This window comes from Phoca vitulina, unplaced genomic scaffold (genome assembly GCF_004348235.1).
Source record: "Phoca vitulina isolate PV1807 unplaced genomic scaffold, GSC_HSeal_1.0 scaffold57, whole genome shotgun sequence".
Taxonomy (NCBI): Eukaryota; Metazoa; Chordata; class Mammalia; order Carnivora; family Phocidae; genus Phoca; species Phoca vitulina.
Window position 1 is genome coordinate 1,481,136 of NW_022589760.1, and position 14,045 is coordinate 1,495,180.

Genomic DNA, 14,045 nt, shown 5'->3' on the forward strand with positions numbered 1-14,045 from the left:
GAACTTGAATCTTTTATAATGGGCTGTACATTAACCTATTCAACTTTTGCTTTCGATGGAAACATTATTTTTATTAAACTAGAGGTTTTAATCACCTTTTCTTCACCCCTATTGGTGAGTGAGGGAGTCCTACTCTAAGGTTATGGGATGGCCAAACACATGACACATGACACTGGACAGATGAGATCCACAGCAGTTTATTAGTCAAATATACTCACAGCCCAGAGGAAGAGAATACCACATGCCTTGCAGGACACACGGAGTTGCACACAGGAACTGAGTTAACAACCAGAGACTGTGGAAAGCAAGTTTTGTAGTATCTACAGGACAAAGTGCCCCTTGGTTCCTGTGGGAAGATGTGTTTGGTTTGTTTGAATAATTCTTCAGGATGGCAGAGAACTGAAACCCACTATGCAGGGAAAAGCAGGAACTGTGTTTTGTCCCCTTGATAAGAAGGGTTGTATGGCTAGGGGAGATTATCTATGAGAGCAGAGTGGGAGGAAAACTTACACTATACTGGACAATAAACAAATCTACCATTTACTTCAGAAGAAGACACTATTTTTATCTTTCATGGATGTTTGCTTTATAAACATTCTTGAAAATATAGTCAGTGCCTCTGCTTGCAAGACATGCAGAAATGGATAATCGTCTCCCAATATAATGTTGAAAGGGTTGAAGAACAAGTACATTTCGATTACGATAGTAATAAAACTAGGATCAGAAGAAATAAAAACATCTGATCAATCAGTCAATAATTTTGACAACTCCTGATATGCGGGATGAGGCCAAACTATACAAATAAACTTTTTCCATTGTATAAAAAGCTAGAGTAAAATTGCTGTGGAAAGCATATCCAAATCTCTGTATTCTAACTATTTGACTGTCAACAGGTGTCTTTATTTTTTTATTTTTAAAAATATGTTATTTATTTGAGAGAGAGAGAGAGTGGGAGAGATAGTGAGAGAGAGCTTGAGCGGGGAGCAGGGAGAGGGAGAAGCAGACTCCCTGCTGAGCAGGAACCCAGGACAGTGCTGAATCCCAGAACCCTGGGATAATGACCTGAGCTGAAAGCAGATGCTTAACTGACTGAGCCACCCGGGTGCCCCTCAACAGGTGTCTTTAACCATTCCAGGGCTGATAGAGTAACCCTAACTTTCTAGTTAGTCGAATAAAATCTTAACTCTGGGAAAAATAATAAGAAAAACAAATCAGAAGCAAAATCAGAAATAGAAACAACATAAGAAAATTCTGTTATTTTCTCTAAAGCATGAGAACACAACATGATAACCTCCATCAAATTTCTATTCCTAGCTCACATACTACCTCTTTTGAGAAGTTTTTCTCATTTCCACATGTAAAATTAATCTTGTCATCTTCTGTGAATTAAAAGAATTTTGTTTAGGGGTGCCTGGGTGGCTCAGTCGTTAAGTGTCTGCCTTCGGCTCAGGACATGATCCCAGAGTCCTGGGATCGAGTCCCACATCGGGCTCCCTGCTTGGCGGGAAGCCTGCTTCTCCCTCTCCCACTCCCCCTGCTTGTGTTTCTGCTCTTGCTATCTCTCTCTCTGTCAAATAAATAAATAAAATCTTTAAAAAAATAAAAAAATAAAAAAAATAAAAAAAGAATTTTGTTTATAACATCTATTATAACAGCTATTACATTCCCTTGTACTACAAGTTTTCTTATATCTTTCACCAGATATGGTTTCTGCCTCCAATCTGATCAATAAATTTCTATTTCCAAAATGGATTTTTTCTTCACTTTTAAATGTATTTATATATATTTTTAAAAGATTTTATTTATTTATTTGACAGAGACATAGTGAGAGCAGGAACACAGCAGGGGGAGTGGGAGAGGGAGAAGCAGGCCTCCCGCCAAGCAGGGAGCCTGATGTGGGGCTTGGTCCCAAGACCCTGGGACCACAACCCAAGCCGAAGGCAGACGCTTAACGACTGAGCCACCCAGGCGCCCCCCCCCTTTTTTCATTTTTGTGTCTCTCATAGTTCTCTATAGGAAGTAGGTGTTCAATAAATGCTTGTTGAATATATTTGGAAAAAATAAACAGAAATATTAGTATACTATGTGTCTCTAGCACTTTTAAAACTTGTTAAAGCTCTGTTGTATTAAGGATTTCATTTGGTTTTCACAGCATCTTTGTTAATAAAGGAGGGATAGCTTTGTTAACCTCATTTGACAGATGGGAAACCCAAGGCACAGAGAAGGTAAATGAGTTGCTCCAAGTAACACATCTTGTTGGGAATATAAATCAATGCAGCTATTATGTAATTTCAGCATGTTTATTTCCTACCTTTCTTCCTTCCTTTTTTCTTTCCTTCCTTCTTATCTATTTAGAATCTTAAAAATATTCTTCCTTTTGACTAGTGAATCCATTGATAGGAATCTACCTTAAGGAAGTAATCTGAAATAGAGTAGTTTTTATGGAGGGATGCTCATCACAATGGTACTTATAATGGTGAAAATGTGGAAGCAGCTTAAAATACCCAACTAGAGGGAACTACAACTACAACTAGAGCTGTACATATGGTACAGCTATACAATAGAATATTTTATTTTTAATAACTTGATGTATTTATTTTCAGATTGTTTTTCTCTTCATATGTATAAATGGTTAAAAATAGTAACTCAGTGTTGTGTCAGCGTAGGATAGAGATATAGATCCATGGAATAGAATTGAGAGTCCATAAAAATACCTTAATATTTATGATCAATTAATGTTTGACAAGGGAGCCATGACAATTATCTGGTAAAGAATAGTCTTTTCAACCAATAGTGCTAAACAACCGGATATCCACATACAAAAGAATGAACTTGGACCCTCTACATTACACCATTCATAAAAACTAACTCATAATGGATCATAGACTTAAATGTAAGAGCTAAAGTGTAAAACTCTTAGAAGAAGACATAGGAGTAAATGTTCATGACCTTTGGTTAGGCAGTGTTTTGTTAGGTATGACACCAAAAGCACCAGCCATAAAAAGAAAAGACAATCCACAGACTGGAAGAAAATATTTGTGGAGTCATATACATTACAAAGAACTTTTATCTAGAACATATAAAGAACTCTTAACATTCAATGATAAAAATGACAAATAACACATATAGAAACGGCTTAATAAAAACATGAAAAGATGTTCAACATCATTAGTCAAAAAAAGAAATGCAAATCAAAGTCACAAAGTGGCTTCATACACAGTGGAATGGGTATAATAAGAAAGATAGATTGATCTATGTGTCTGTTTTTGTGCCAGTACCATACTGTCTTGATGATGACAGCTTTGTAATAGAGTTTGAAGTCCGGAATTGTGATGCCACCAGCTTTGCTTTTCTTTTTCAACATTCCTCTGGCTATTCGGGGTCTTTTCTGGTTCCATACAAATTTTAGGATTATTTGTTCCATTTCTTTGAAAAAAAATTGATGGTATTTTGATAGGGATTGCATTAAATGTGTAGATTGCTCTAGGTAGCATTGACATCTTCACAATATTTGTTCTTCCAATCCATGAGCATGGAACGTTTTTCCATTTCTTTGTGTCTTCCTCCTTTTCTTTCATGAGTATTTTATAGTTTTCTGAGTACAGATTCTTTGCCTCTTTGGTTAGATTTATTCCTCGGTATCTTATGATTTTGGGTGCAATTGTAAATGGGATCGACTCCTTAATTTCTCTTTCTTCTGTCTTGTTGTTGGTGTATAGAAATGCAACTGATTTCTGTACATTGATTTTTATATCCTGCCACTTTACTGAATTCCTGTATGAATTCTAGCAGTTTTGGGGTGGAGTCTTTTGGGTTTTCCACATAAAGTATCACATCATCTGCAAAGAGTGAGAGTTTGACTTCTTCTTTGCCAATTTGGATGCCTTTTATTTCTTTTTGTTGTCTGATTGCTGTGGCTAGGACTTTTAGTACTATGTTGAATAGCAGTGGTGATAGTGGACATCCCTGCTGTGTTCCTGACCTTAGGGGAAAAGTTCTCAGTTTTTCCCCATTGGGTATGATATTTGCTGTGGGTTTTTCATAGATGGCTTTTATGATATTGAAGTATGTACACTCTATCCCTATATTGTGAAGAATTTTGATCAAGAAAGAATGCTGTACTTTGTCAAATGCCTTTTCTGCATCTATTGAGAGGATCATATGGTTCTTGTTCTCTCTTTTATTAATGTATTGTATCACATTGATTGATTTGCGGATGTTGAACCAACCTTGCAGCCCAGGAATAAATCCCACTTGATTGTGGTGAATAATCTTTTTAATGTACTGTTGGATCCTATTGGCTAGTATTTTGGTGAGGAGTTTTGCATCCATGTTCATCAGGGATATTGGTCTGTAATTCTCCTTTTTGATGGAAGTCTTTGTCTGGTTTTGGGATCAAGGTAATGCTGGCCTCATAAAATGAGTTTGGAAGTTTTCCTTCCATTTCTATTTTTTGGAACAGTTTCAGAAGCATAGGTATTAATTCTTCTTTAAATGTTTGGTAGAATTCCCCTGGGAAGCCATCTGGCCCTAGAGAGCCCAGAAATGGACCCTCAACTCTATGGTCAACTGATCTTCGACAAAGCAGGAAAGAATGTCCAATGGAAAAAAGACAGTCTCTTCAACAAATGGTGTTGGGAAAATTGGACAGCCACATGCACAAACAGAAACTGGACCATTTCCTTACACCACACACAAAAATAGACTCAAAATGGTTGAAAGACCTAAACGTGAGACAGGAATCCATCAAAATCCTAGAGGAGATCATAGGCAGCAACCTCTTTGACCTCAGCTGCAGCAACTTCTTCCTAGAAACATTGCCAAAGGCAAGGGAAGCAAGGGCCAAAATGAACTATTGGGACTTCATCAAGATAAAATGCTTTTGCACAGCAAAGGAAACAGTCAACAAAACCAAAAGACAACCGACAGAATGGGAGAAGATATTTGCAAATGACATATCAGATAAAGGGCTAGTATCCAAAATCTATAAAGAACTTATCAAACTCAACACCCAAAGAACAAATGATCTAATCAAGAAATGGGCAGAAGACATGAAGAGACATTTCTGCAAAGAAGACATCCAAATGGCCAACAGACACATGAAAAAGTGCTTAACATCGCTCTGCATCAGGGAAATCCAAATCAAAACCTCAATGAGATACCACCTCACACCAGTCAGAATGGCTAAAATTAACAAGTCAGGAAATGACAGATGTTGGCGGGGATGCGGAGAAAGGGGAGCCCTCCTACACTGTTGGTGGGAATGCAAGCTGGTGCAGCCACTCTGGAAAACAGTATGGAGGTTCCTCAAAAAGTTGAAGATAGAGTTACCATACGACCCAGCAATTGCACTACTGGGTATTTACCCCAAAGATACAAATGTAGTGATCCGAAGGGGTACGTGCACCCCAATGTTTATAGCAGCAATGTCCACAATAGCCAAACTGTGGAAAGAACCAAGATGTCCATCAACAGATGAATGGATAAAGAAGAAGTGGTATATATATACAATGGAATATTATGCAGCCATCAAAAAACAAAATCTTGCCATTTGCAATGACTTGGCTGGAACTAGAGGGTATTATGCTAAGCGAAATAAGTCAATCAGAGAAAGACATGTAACATATGATCTCACTGATATGAGGAATTCTTAATCTCAAGAAACAAACAGGGTTGCTGGAGTGGCGGGGGTGAGAGGGATGGGGTGGCTGGGTGATAGACATTGGGAAGGGTATGTGCTATGGTGAGCACTGTGAATTGTGTAAGATTGTTGAATCATAGACCTGTACCTCTGAAACAAATAATACATTATATGTTAAAAAAAAAAAAAGAAGATAGTAGGAAGGGAAAAATGAAGGGGGGGAAATGGAGGGGGAGACAAACCATGAGAGGTTATGGACTCTGAGAAACAAACTGAGGGTTCTAGAGGGGAGGGAGGTGGGGAGATGGGTTAGCCTGGTGATGGGTATTAAAGAGGGCACGTATTGAATGGAGCACTGGGTGTTATGCACAAACAATGAATCATGGAACACTACATCAAAAACTAATGATGTAATGTATGCTGATTAACATAACATAAAATAAAATTAAAAAAATAAAAGAAAGAAAGATAGATAACAAGTATTCATGAAGATGTGAAGAAATTGGAACCCTTATACATTCTGGTTTGTATGTAGAATGGTGCAGCCTCTATAGAAAACACTTTGACAGTTTTTCAAAATGTTAAACAGTTTAACCATAAGATTTAACAAGTCTCCTTCTAGTTATCTACTCAAGAGAGATGAAAACATATGTCCATACAAAATCTTGCACATGACCATGTTATTCATAATAGCTAAGAAATGGAAAGAAGTCAAATGTTCATCAACTGGTGAATGGATAACCAAAGTCGTATATCCATTCAATGGAATACTATTCAGTCATAAAAGGAGTAAATTACTGATGATAAAAGTGTTCTAAAATTAGAATATGGTGATAGTTGCATAACTCTGAAAATATACCAAAACCTATGGAACTGTACTTCAAATGGGTGAATTTTATGGTATGTAAATTACATCTTATTAAAGCTGTTAATGAAAGCATCATACATATTTTCTATAAAGGACTTTATTCAATTATCAGTTTATTGTTGATATATTTCATATTAATAAATACATGTTTACAACATTTAAAAAATCTTTATTCCTTACTAATTACAGAAGTAATGCACATTCATTGGGAAAAACATCTCAAAGAGTACAGAAATGTCAAACACAGAAAATCAAATTTTTCACATAGTCTTCTTATTTCCTTAGAATTCTATTAATAGTTAATACAACAATGTACTTAATGGCTGCTTAGTATTCTGTTGTATGGCTGTACCATAATTTACTGAGTTAATTCCATGTTATATTTATTTAGCAATAAATTGGAAACAATCTCTAATAAATCACCCTGCTATGAACATCTTTGTGCATACATGGTGGTGCAATTGCCAAATTATCTTGTTAGAATAAATTCCTACAAGTGTATTTGCTGGTTAAAGTGTTATGTGTATTTTTAAGATTTTAAAATTATATACTGCTAAATTTTAGCCCCCCAAATTATACTAATTTGCACCTTAATCAGCAACATTTGTGGAGTATCTGTTCTCTTGTATCTTTTTCCAACCTTGGTTATTATTTTTTTTCTTAAAACATTTTTGTTAGTTTGGTAGGTAAAAATGGTGTGTTATTTAATCTGAAATTATTTTTTAAAAGATTTTATTTATTTATTTGACAGAAAGAGACACATTGAGATGGAACACAAGCAGGGGGAGTGGGAGAGGGAGAAGCAGGCTTCCCACGTAGCCCCATAAGGGGCTCCATCTCAGGGCCCTGGGATCATGACCTGAGCTGAAGGCAGATGCTTAATGAGTGAGCCACCCAGGCTCCCCAATCTGAAATTATTTTTGATTACTAGTTAATTTGAACACTTTTTTCATGATCCTTTTTCTATTTGTATCCTTTTATGAATTTTCTGTTTAACCCTTTGCTCACTTAAAAAATGGAAGTGTTACTTTTTCTTTAAGATTATATCCAGTAAAACAATATGCAGCCAATAAAAATGTTTTATAAAGAATTTTAATTCTTTTCAATGTTAAATAAAAAACAGGATAGAGTATTGTATGCATTTTATCAGCTCAATTATATAAGATATAGTATGCATTTGGACATACTGAAAAATGAAATCATCTCTAGATGGTGGGTTTAGATAGTTTTTATTTTCTTAAAACCTTGTATATTCCCTATTTTCTACAATGAGCCTATATTACTTTGATAAAGAAAAAGGTTTTCTTTCTTCTTTCAAAACACAGAGCTAGTTTGTGTCAGAACCAGGACCAGACTCTTCATGCCCCCCTGCTCTCTGCCTTGTGCATCCAGAAAGGTGTGGTCAGAGGTAGAAGGAGAACCAAGGGAAGGGAAGGAGAGCTAAGAGTTTCATGGAGGGTGTCAAGAGAAGATAATCTTAATCTTAGGAGATGCACGTTAAAAAAACCTAGAGTTCAAGTGTAATGATATCTGCAACTTAGAAAATGTATGCTGAAGTATTTAGAGTGTCATGATGTCTGGAGAGAAACAAGGGGGCTGGGAGAAGGTGATGGGGAAGGGAGAAGCAGGGAAAGGGAAGGAGGGATGGTGAAAAAGTAGTGAAATGTTAATCTGTGAAGCTAAGTAAAAGCTATGTGGCTGCTCACTGTAGTATTCTTTCAACTTTATGTATTTTATATTTTGAAATTTTTTTTAAATAAAAAACTTAGGGAAATTGTGAGAAAAAAAAGGAGGAGGTAATTACCTTGTAAATGTTTTGGAGAAATAAGTTAGGATGAGCCCCTGAGAAGAGGCATTTGAATCTAGGGACCAGGAGACCGCAGGAGATCTTAAAGAAATAATGATTTCAGAAGGATTGAATGGGGAGCGGACAAAGTCAGATTGCAAAGGTTGGCAAATTGAGTGAGAGGTAAGGCAGTAGAGTCTATGGTTGGGACTGCAATTCTGAGAATTTAGGCAACGGAGAAAAGAGAGATGTGAAACTGGCTTGAGAAGCAATAGAATTTTGGAAATGTTCTAACATCGTTATTAATTTTCACTTTGCATGGGTACCTATTAGTGTATGACCCTCTATCTCCTCTCTACTCATAGGCCTTTCCTGATGTATTAAATGATGAATTAGGGAATCAATAAAAAGAAGTAAAAGAATAATGTGCACAATGCTACCATCTAGAGTATCCACTGAAAATTACACCCAGTGTTTGCTGTTAATTCAGGTGGCTTGCTCAAGAGACTAGTTGAGAGCCTCTGGGTTCATGCGTGTGTTTGTGTGTTTGTTGTTTTGTGTAAGACATGTAGGAGGGTGAGAAATATTCTCAGTGTAGTCCAGTGTTTGTGGACTGATAGTTTGATCCCTGAGTGAAACATATAAAATATCTATGAAGTCTTAAAATTTGATTTCAAACTAAGAGTGATATTTTGGCAATGCTTTACCTCAGTAGTGTTTTGGAAATGAAATGAAAACATTTAGAAGAAGAAGAGGAGGTCAAAGACAACCCTAAGTTCACGAATTAAGGGGGTTATTGTGTTTATCTGGGAGAAAGTTGAAATTACACTTGAAGTTTCTTTTATTCTTCAGAAGTCTTCATCAATCTTTTCAGCTAGTCTGAAGACAAGTGTTACTGGATAATGGTGAAAGTGCACATATGGGAATGAACACTTGGGGAATGGTAGACAGAATAATTTGGGGTAGGCAGGCATGGGCTCTTGACATGTGTGTAGGATTTCAACAGTCAAAGATGTGGGTGGACAGCAAAAGTTCCAGGCAGAGGGAATATTGACAATACAAAGACGCAAAAGCACAAGGCACATTTAGAGAATAGAGATCAGTCCTAGAGTAGAGCTATACTCTAGCCTAGAGCAGAGATCAGGCTAGAGTATGAAATGCATTAGGGAAAAGAGTGGGAGAGAAGGTGGGAAAGGAGGTGGATTGGCACTTATATGCCTTTCTTCTCTCCCTTCAACCAGAGGATTTACTCCTAAGAATATGGGGGGTATCCTTGTTTTTTGTTCCTAAAGGCCTGATACTTGGCTGGGTACACAGTAAGGGTGCACTTGTCAGAACTAGGAATGAGGGTGGATACTGAGATTTAGCTACTAGAAACATGATTCTGGTGCTTAAAATTGGGCAAGTCAAACTCCCAGCTAACAACCAGAGCAGCACTTCTCAGGCTTTAATATGAATCACCTAAGGATCTTGTTTATGTGCAGATTCTGACTCCATTCACCTGGCTGAGGTGGGGTCTGTGAACTTGCATTTCTAATAACCTCCCAATGATGTCTATGTTGCTAGTCTGGGGACCACTGAGTAGCAAGGATTTGAAGGCTTCCCACACCTAATTCCTTGACCTTTGCAGACTCCAGACTCCTAAATGATTGGGCACAACTAAGGGTTCTTCACTTAGTACAGCTGATGGAAAAAGCTCAAATTTAAAGTACTTAATGAAGATTTTCTGTCACTAGAATTGTTGAGGTATATTTGTACTGATGGCATCTACTCCATGCCATTTAAAAAATTTTTTTTAGATGAGTATGGTTCTGGGGCACCTGGGTGGCTCAGTAAGTTAAGCATTCGACTCTTGGTTTCTGCTCAGGTCATGATCTCAGGGTCATGAGATTGAGCCCTTCGTTGGGCTCCATGCTCAGTGGGGAGTCTGCTAGAGATTCTCTCTCTCCCTCTGCCCCCCCCATGCTTGCATATGCAGGTGCTCTTTCTCTCTCTCTCAAATAAATGTTAAAAAAATAGATGAGTATGGTTCTATCTGGTTGGACTCATAGTATAATCTAGTCTATTTTTGAAAAGGGTAAGCCTTTATTCTCCAAATGCAGACTTACCTATTGATTGAACATCCCTTCTGTCTATACTCCTCATCTGTTTCCTCCTTAATAATTACAAGCCTATGTTTCTCAGGCTAATAGCTCACACAGAGACCGTCAAACACTAGTCACTGCTATTTTGAAAATGATTATTGTTATATAAATAAATATGGCTGCAACAACATAAGTTGTGTTTTTTCTGGGTGCTTATTATTTTTATTTTATTTTCCTCATCCTTTTAGCAGGCTAAGCTGTACAAGCTTAATATTGATTCCTACTGAGTCTTCTTTCCCATCTTCCAAGATGGTCAGTGAAAAAGCTGAGAAGCCAGATACTAAGGAGAAGAAACCTGAAGCCAAGAAGGCTATGTTGGTGGGAAGGGTTTTATTTATTTATTTATTTATTTATTTATTTAATTTAATTTAATTTAATTTAATTTTATTATGTTAGTCACCATAAAATGCATCATTAGTTTTTTTTTTAAAAGATTTTTTATTTATTTATTTGACAGAGAGAGACACAGCGAGAGAGGGAATACAAGCAGGGGGAGCGGGAGAGGGAGAAGCAGGCTTCCCGCGGAGCAGGGAGCCCGATGCGGGGCTCGATCCCAGGACCCTGGGATCATGACCTGAGCCGAAGGCAGACGCTTAACGACTGAGCCACCCAGGCGCCCCAATACATCATTAGTTTTTGATGTAGTGATCCAGAATTCATTGTTTCCGTATAACACCCAGTGCTCCATGCATTACTTGCCCTCCTTAAATCCCATCACCGGGCTAACTCATCCCCCCACCCCCCTCCCTTCTAAAACCCTCAGTTTGTTTCTCAGAGTCCATAGTCTCTCATGGTTCATCTCTCCCTCTGATTTCCCCCCCTTCATTTTTCCCTTCCTTCTCCTAATGTCCTCCATGCTATTCCTTATGTTCCACAAATAAGTGAAACCATATGATAATTGACTTTCTCTGCTTGACTTATTTCACTTAACATAATCTCCTCCAGTCCCATCCATGTTGTTGTAAAAGTTGGGTATTCATCCTTTCTGATGGACCACATCTTCTTTATCCATTTATCTGTTGAAGGGCATCTCAGCTCTTTCCACAGTTTGGCTATTGCAGACATTGCTGCTATGAACATTGGGGTGCATATGGCCCTTCTTTTCACTACATCTGTGTCTTTTGGGTAAATACCCAGAAGTGCAATTTCTGGGTCATAGGGTAGCTCTATTTTTAATTTTTTGAGACACCTCCACACCGTTTTCCAAAGTGGCTGTACCAACTTGCATTCCCACCAACAGTGTAAGAGGGTTCCCCTTTTTCCACAACCTCTCCAACATTTGTTTCTTGCCTTGTCAATTTTTGCCATTCTAACTGGTGTAAGGTGGTATCTCAATGTGGTTTTGATTTGAATTTCCCTGATGGCTAATGATGATGAACATTTTTTCATGTGTCTATTAGCCATTTGTATGTCTTCTTCGGAGAAGTGTCTGTTCATGTCTTCTGCCCATTTTTTGACTTGATTACTTGCTTTTTGTGTGTTGAGTATGAGAGGTTCTTTACAGAACTTGGAAATCAGTGCTTTGTCTGTAGTGTCATTTGCAAATATCTTCTCCCATTCTGTGGGTTGCCTCTTTGTTTTGTGACTGTTTCCTTTGCTGTGCAGAAGCTTTTTATCTTGATGAAGTCCCAAAAGTTTGATTTTGCTTTTGTTTCACTAGCCTTTGGAGATGTATCTTGAAAGAAGTTGCTGTGGCCGATGTCAAAGAGGTTACTGCCTATGTTCTCCTCTAGGATTTTAATGGATTCCTGTCTCACATTGAGGTCTTTCATCCATTTTGAGTTTATCTTTGTGTATGGTGTTAGAGAATGGTCCAGTTTCATTCTTCGGCATGTGGCTGTCCAATTTTCCCAGCATCATTTATTGGAGAGACTGTCTTTTATCAATTGCATGTTTATTCCTACTTTGCTGAAGATTATTTGACCATAGAGTTGAGGGTCCATATCTGGGCTCTCTATTCTGTTCCATTGGTCTATATGTCTGTTTTTGTGCCAGTACCAGGCTGTCTTTGTGATCACTGCTTTGTAATATCGCTTGAAATCAGGTAATGTGATGCCCCCAACTTTGTTTTTCTTTTTCAACATTTCCTTGGCGATTCGGGGTCTTTTCGGATTCCATACAATTTTAGGATTGTTTGTTCCAGCACTTTGAAAAATGTCATTGGAATTTTGATCAAGATGGCATTGAAGGTATAGATTGCTCTGGGTAGCACAGATATTTTAACAATGTTTATTCTTCTGATCCATGAGCATGGAATGTCTTTCCATCTTTTTGTGTCTTCTTCAATTTCTTTCATGAGTGTTCTGTAGTTCCTAGAGTATAGATCCTTTACCTCTTTGGTTAGGTTTATTCTGAGGTATCTTATGGTTTTTGGTGCTATTGTAAATGGAATCGTTTCTCTAATTTCTTTTTCTACAGTTGCAGCGTTAGTGTATAAGAAAGCATCTGATTTCTGTGTATGGGATTTTATATCCTGCCACATTACTGAATTGCTGGATGAGTTCTAGTAATTTGGGGGTGGAGTCTTTTGGGTTTCCAAATAAAGTATCATGTCATCTGCGAAAAGAGAGAGTTTGACTTCTTTGCCAATTTGCATACATTTTATCTCTTTTTGTTGTCTGATTGCTGTTGCTAGGACTTCTAGTACTATGTTGAACAACAGTGGCGAGAGTAGGCATCCTGGTCATGTTCCTGATCTTAAGGGAAAGGCTCTCAGCTTTCCCCATTGAGGATGATATTCGTGGTGGGTTTTTCATAGTTGGATTTTATGAACATGAGGAATGTTCCTTCTATCCCTATACTCTGAAAAGTTTTAATCAAGAAAGGATGCTGTATTTTGTCAAATGCTTTTTCTGCATCAATTGAGAGGACCATATGGTTCTTCTCCCTCCTCTTATTAATGTGTTCTATCACATTGATTGATTTGCGAATGTTGAACCACACTTGCATCCTGGGGATAAATCCCACTTGGTCGTGGTGGATGATCCTTTTAATGTATTGTTGGATCCTATTAGCTAGGATTTTGTTGAGGATTTTGGAATCCATATTCATCAGGGATATCAGTCTGAAATTCTCCTTTTTGATGGGGTCTTTGCCTGGTTTGGGGATTAAGGTAATGCTGGCCTCATAGAATGAGTTTGGAAGTTTTCCTTCTGTTTCTATTTTTTGAAACAGCTTCAGTAGAATAGGTATTATTTCTTCTTTGAATGTTTGGTAGAATTCCCCAGGGAATCCATCAGGCCCTGGACTCTTGTTTTTTACTGGTTATTGGCCTATTCAGGTTGTCAATTTCTTCCTGTTTCAGACTTGGGAGTTTATAGGTTTCCAGGAAGGCCTCCATTTCATCCAGGTTGCTCAGCTTATTGGCATATAGTTGTTGATAATAATTTCTAACAATTGTTTCTATTTCCTTGTTGTTAGTCATGATCTCTCCCCTTTTATTCATAATTTTATTAATTTGAGTCCTTTCTCTTTTCTTTTTGATAAGTCTGGCCAGTGGTTTATCGATCTTATGAATTCTTTCAAAGAACCAACTTCTAGTTTCTTTGATCTGATCTACTGTGTTTCTCGTTTCTAATTCATTGATCACTGCTCTAATCTTAATCA

General features: G+C 37.5%; 1 pseudogene; it reads left to right on the forward strand.

Annotated features, from left to right (window-relative positions):
• The first annotated feature begins 10,688 nt into the window (after positions 1 to 10,688).
• Positions 10,689 to 14,045, forward strand: part of LOC116623111 — a 27,687-nt pseudogene continuing 24,330 nt past the window's right edge.